The 6,858-nt window shown below is 34.0% G+C and overlaps 1 pseudogene; it reads right to left on the reverse strand.

The window, feature by feature from the left end:
* Positions 1 to 1,587: 1,587 nt before the first annotated feature.
* Positions 1,588 to 5,936, reverse strand: LOC114288067 (receptor kinase-like protein Xa21; annotated as a pseudogene).
* Positions 5,937 to 6,858: the final 922 nt, after the last annotated feature.

Here is a 6,858-nt window from a genome sequence, read left to right on the forward strand (position 1 = left end):
AGTGCAACCACCCCATTTCCCAAATGTGATTGCCCAACATATACATGAATTGGTGTAATGTTACAATATCTTGTAAATTTTACTATACACACCATTTAAAGAGTTGTATTATACGTACTCTTAGTTGTCATTTTCTTTTTTAGTTATAATTAATTTTCTTCTATAATTACGACATTATTTTAGTTATGACTGATGAGATTTTTGATTATCTCTCATATGATGTTTGATTATAAATTATTATTATTTAGTTATGATTCAAAAAAATATAAAATTATGTCAGTTTATTTATTTATTTATTTACTTCTCCCTCACTCTAGGGTTTTACAGCAAGTATTACAGCAACTTTGTCTCTCTAGGGTTTAAGAACTATGTCTTGCTCGGCCTCGCATCAGGCTACTTCGAATAAGGGATTTTCGATGGCCGACGCAGCAAATTATGGTGAAGGTTCGAGGAATTTGGAATTGGACGGCGTTGGTGGTGTTGAAAATGGTGGAGAAAGGTATTGCAGGTGTTGCTGAGCTCAATTGAATCCACAGAGATGTAAGGTAGTATTCCTTTTTGTGCTCACTTTGTCTACAACCACGTTCCCACAATCTAAGAAAACAATCTTTTATCCCCAAACACAAACAAAGATCCAAACAAATCAATTTGATCTCTCTTCTAACCTATCAATTTCAAAGTCCCAACCAAATATAGTAAAACATTTCCTATAGATAACACTTTCTGCAGAAATAAACGGAACATAAACGTCAATTTTGAACAACAATTTGACACTGACTAAAGAGCAGGAACTATATGCACATGCAATTCAAAGGAAAAGATACAACAAACTGATAATTTTAAAAGGAATAAATGGTAATTCTAGCACACAATCTTAGTTGGAAATATCACACATAAACACATTTTTTATATAATACAATCTAAACAAAGGAAAAAAAGTGACAATTATTTATTCAAGCGATAGAATAAAGTGGGTGAAAGTGATGAACGATCATATGAACACTCATCAACGAGGCAACAATAACACAAAGCCACCATCACCAACAAAATGATAATTGAGGACCTTGGACGTAACCTTGATCAGCAAAAGAATAAACATGCTTTAGTTCACTTGCTACAAAACAAAACATTCAAAAAAAAATTAAAGAATTTTAGTTCACTTGCTACAAAACAAAACATTCAAAAAAAAAATTAAAGAAATTACAAGAAGAAGAAGAAGAAAGAAAGAAAGAAAGAAAGAAAGAAAGAAAGAAAGAAAGAAAGAAAGAAATGAAAATGAGAACCAATCCAAAAGAAAAGAAAATGAGAAAATGAAATTGAGGTATTTCAAAAGAGGGAAACATGCATTTTGTTAGAGTAATGCTATACTTAAATGAATTTCTCATCATTTTCTTACCACGAGTCACAAATTTAGTGGGGTTCATAATATAAATAAATTTACGTGGAACTCAAAGTTTTTGTATCTAGTGGTAAGAAAATCAAGTAAAAAATCTGTTTGCGTATAACATTTTTCATTTTGATATGCATGGATCAAGAGGATATGATACACACCTTTGATTTTTATGTTGCAAAATCTCTTCCAACTTCCTAGTCTTGGTTCAACCCTTCATTCATGTATGTATTTTTGATCTTACACAATTCGCTAATAACACTCCCCATTTCCATTCGATTTGTTGGTGATTCCATTGAACATGCAATCCCAATTCTCAAAATGGAAACTATACAGTCTTTAATCCAACTTCTTCTGTTATGCTCCAATAGAATGTAGGGATCCACAATCTCCATCACTCGATCAGGCAAAGCATTCTTAACGAAGTTATGAAGATTTAGATGATCCATAAACAAATCGTCAGTTGGTCTCTTATTTGTAAACATCTCCAGTAAAAGAATCCCAAAGCTATATACATCTCCTAGCATGGAAGCCAGGTCACCCATGCCATACTCTGCAAAACGTTTCTAATGTTAGTGTGAAAAGTGAGCCTATAGTTTGTTGACATAGTTTTACTCCCAATAGAAAATGTGGTATGACAGCCTTAATTTCATCTCTCAATAACAATATTTTTGTTTATGTGTGTGAGTGACTGAGCGAGATTATAGTTCAAAACCTACATAGATAGTTGTAATTTTCTTGAAGCAAACAAAAATGAGTCTTCGATGGAAATTTGTGTCAGAATCAACTATTCAAGTTTTGAAGCGTTGAGTAAGATTTTGGAAAATGCCTTGTTTGCAAACTAGTATATTAATTCTTTAGATGCCATACCACAGACTATTTTGATCGAAGTAAAATTTCATACTATAGCGTTACAGAACAAAGAGTTTAAAAAAAATGCAGAAGACAGAGGCAGCATAGAGGTTAACTCAAGTATTCCATAGCCAAGTTTAGCATGGCCACATTAAACAAAGTAAACTTGAAACTGAATGGCAATCTTGGTTTCTGGAGGTGGAAGCACACATTTGGAGCATTCAAAAATGGCACGGAATCTATATAAAAACAATGCTTAAAAATATGTAGGAACCCACTATTTTGTAGAAAGCAATCATTGTGTTTGGTTTTAGTTTTCTGAATTCAGTTTTCTGAAAATTAAATTTTTTATTTTTTGTATTTTTATTTTTTTGTTTTTAGTGAATATTTTTTAAATTTTAATATTTTTTTTTACTTTTTTAGATGCATCTTACTTAGATGTATCTAAATATTAAATTATTTGTGAAAAATAAATAAATACACAAAAATATGAAAAATGTACTGAATTTTCGTATTTTTGGTATTTAGTGAATTTTTTAAAGTTTTTTTTTTCACAAATATTATACTTTCTAAGTGTATTTATGTTAGGTATGTCTAAAAATTAAAAAAAAAATTACTTAAAATATTAAAAAATTCAGTAAAAACAAAAAAAAAAATGAAAAACGAACAAGTAATTTTTTTGAAAAGTTAATTCTGAAAATTGGAAACAAATAGAGTGAATGGTTTTTTGTATGGCTGTTTATCCTGAAATTATTCTACCATGCAAGGTGTATATATATGCATACTACGGGTGTAAGCCCACCCGACGGGTGTGCGATTAAATTTGTAAAATATAAATTTTGATTTTGAATTAAAAATATATGTAACGTTTTGTTGATCAAGTGGTAAGGATATTGTTTTCCAAACCTTGTACACTTCACTTTATAAATTTTTTTTTTCTTTTTTGATAAAAAAAATCTACTAGGCAAAAGGAGAGAGTACACTTCAAGAGGTTAAAGTGAGTTGTTCACATATATAATAGTATAGATGTGAGTATATATATTATTGCGTTTCCTATTGCAAGTTCAGTTTTTCTACTCCAAGGAAATTGAAAAGATTTTGTACCTGGAGCAACATAGCCTATGGTTCCCCTTATTGCAATTGAATTGCTTTGACCTTGTGCCTCATCACTTGAAACGGTAGAAATAATTTTCGCTAACCCGAAATCTCCAATATGGGCCGTCATCTCATCATCCAAAAGAACATTACTTGGCTTTAGGTCACCATGAATAATTGTCGACTCACAACCACAATGAAGATACTCAAGTGCAGAGGCAATACCAATGGAAATGTCCACCTTCTGGATTAGTTTAAGATTTCTAGGCTCTTCTAGTTGCTCATGGTCTCCAACTCCAGCTTGATGCAACCAATTGTACAAGTTTCCATTGGCCATAAATTCATATACCAGAGCTTTGAATTCATTACCATGAAAATCAACACTAGAACAAACGCTCAAAATTTTCAATAGATTTCGGTGCCTTATGGCTCTTAGTGCCTTGCATTTTGACATGAACTCTTAGAAGCTCCTCTAGTATGAAGATTGAGCACTTTCACTGCAACAACCATCTGAATATGATCAAGAATCCCTTTGTAAACTGAAGCATAGCTCCCAACACCAATTAGATTAGCCTTTGAGAATCCATCAGTGGCTTTGAGAAGCTCTGCATAAGAAACCCTCAAAAATTGATCTTTGATTGATGGCGTGCTAGAGGTCTTCTTTTTTGAAACACGACACCGTTGAAGAAATATAAAGAAGCTAACTAACAAAGATAAAAATATCACAATACCAACCACCAGTGGGATCACTTTCATCCTGTGAGAAAGGTAATTCTTACTGGGGTTGGAGGATGAACAAGGAGGAAGGTGTAATGTTGCAATACCTCCACATAGATCATTATTTCTAACAATTGAAATTGCACTTGAATTTCGAAACACTCCTTGTATGGGAACTTGATATTAAAAGACAAATTCAACATATCTAGTTGAAGCTCACCTAGAAAACTTGGGATCAGTCCCGAAAATTATTATTGCGTGAAAGATCCAATAATCTTAAGCCCCTCAGCATGCTCAAACTTTGAGGTATCTCTCCTTCAAATGAGTTGGCCTGCATGTGAAGCCATTCCAAACTGAAACAATTGCTCAGCATGTTTGGTATGGGTCCTGATAATCTATTATAGGATACATCCATGTACCCAAGATTTTTCAAACACTCAACTTCTGATGGAAGAGAACCGGTTAGTGCATTGTGATCTAACGTGAGGAATGTTGAAATAGAGGAAAGACTCATAATTTCAGGGGGTATTGAACCATTGAAATTATTTTTATAAAGGTGTAATTCCAACAAGCTATGACAATTGCCCAAACTTGGAGGTATGTTTCCATAGATATTGTTTTCTCCCAAGTCGAGAGTAATCAATGAAGTCAAATTACCAAGCGAAGATGGAAGTTCCGTGAATTTGTTCTGGGCTAACAACAGAGATTGTAGATTATGAAGTCTGCCAATGGAGGATGGAACAGGTCCAGCAAGATTATTTGCTACCATAGATAACTGAGTGAGGTTGAGAAGGTTCCCGATGCCTGAAGGAATGCTTCCATGTGTTTGATTAATATGCAAATTCATCCAGCTAAGATATGTGGAAAGATTAGCTATGGAGTCAGGCAATGAACCTCTAAAAAGATTGTCACCCGCATCAATAATTTGTAAACTGGTGCAATTCGTTAGAGGTGAAATAAAAGTGAGGTCATCCTGCAACCGATTTTGATAAACACCTATCGCTGTAAGACCCGGAAGTTTTCCAAGATCTTTCGGCATTGTCCCGCTGAAATAATTTATAGAGATGAGTATCTCTTGAAGTTTTGAAGCGTTTGACAATGAAGTAGGAATTGTTCCAGTAAACAAATTGTTCATACAATTAAGAAACTTGAGATTTGGAAGTGTGGAGCCTATATCATGAGGAATATTTCCTTCAAGTTGGTTAACGGTTAATGATAAAAAAAGGATGGTGGAGATATTATAAAGGCCAAATGGTACCTTGCCAGATAGGTTATTCTCAGATAATTGGACTAAGCTCAGGCCTCGAAGCCTAGCAATTTCTTCCGGAATCTCCCCATGCAAATTACAATGCGATAAAGAGATTTGGAAAAGAGATGAGAGGTTTCCAATGAAAGGAGGGATGGTTCCTGAAAGCTTGTTTTTACTTAAGGCTAAGGTTCAAAGCCTTGACAAAGAGCCCAACTCAGCTGGGATGTTTCCGGTTAGGTGGTTGTCGATCAAGTTCAGCCATTCAAGTTTTGAGCAGCGAGAAAGGTTGTTTGGTATTCCACCTCGAAACGAATTGTTGTTGAATTCTATTGTTTGTAGCCGAAACAAGCGACCCAACTCCTGTGGGATTGGGCCGTGAAAGCTATTATTTTGAAGATCAATGCTATTGAAGAAGGAGAGGTTTCCTATATGAGGTGAGAGCAAACCAACCAGGCCTTGGGACCTTAGAGTTAGCTGAATAACTCTATCAGGATGTCGACGACTACACAAAATGCCTTTCCAGTGGCAGTAGTGGAGTGAATGATTCCAGGAAGTGAGGGCACCAAATGGGTCTTGAACAATTGCAGCCTTGAAGGCCACCAATGCAACTCTATCTGTCTCATTATTTGCCATGATGCAATTTGCTGCGGGGATGTTGCACAACAAGTAGCACCACAACACAAGGTCAGTCTAGAACACAATAAGCAACTTTGCCATGGTTTTTCTGAATAGTAATGTTAGGGATCATGAAAAATATATCATGAAATACATCATGAAAATTTTTTATCCCTTGATTAGTCTTGATTAGTGTGTGGTGTTTTATTGTATGGGTAATCGAAAGGTTGAGAATCTTTCATGATAATATTCATAATATATTTTTCATGATCCCTAGCATTAATCTGAAATGTTCAATCTCTTTAAATTGTGAATCATTAAAAGTAAATAAATAAATTTTGTTGAGATAGAGATACTGAAAGACTTGGGGTGAAGGTTGCAAGATGGCAATAGGATTGAAATAGACGTTGAGGATTGAAAGACCAGTGCGTCCCTCTCTTTTCAGAAATAATTGCTGTGTACCATCAACTGTAGCGTGTCTTCGGGTTCGATATATTTACTCGTTTGTTTTTTTTTTTTTTGATCAGCAAAGAAAGAACTTTATTGATGAAAACAGAAGGAATTACATCAATAAAGAAGGGAAAAGAGGCACTAGAGGTTAGAGAGAAACCAACCACAAGCAACATTACAGCCACACAGAAACATAACAACCACTGCTAGAACAACAGTGCTGAAGAATCACAGGTGAAACATAACAACCACTACTCGTTTGTTTTTTTAATAACAAATGTAATTCAAACTTGTGTTATTGATATGTTTTTCTTTTGAACACCATGATTATTGATATCGATTAATTTAATTTTTTTACATAAATAATTTACTTCAAATGTATTAAAAATTAAACAATTTAAATGACTCAAATGGATTTTTTGTGGGCCTCAATTATCTAAAATTAGGTTTGCAAATGAACCGAATTGTTTGCTAGTTGGTTTGGTTCAAC

Source organism: Camellia sinensis, chromosome 6 (genome assembly GCF_055761805.1).
Source record: "Camellia sinensis isolate YWXY chromosome 6, ASM5576180v1, whole genome shotgun sequence".
Taxonomy (NCBI): domain Eukaryota; kingdom Viridiplantae; phylum Streptophyta; class Magnoliopsida; order Ericales; family Theaceae; genus Camellia; species Camellia sinensis.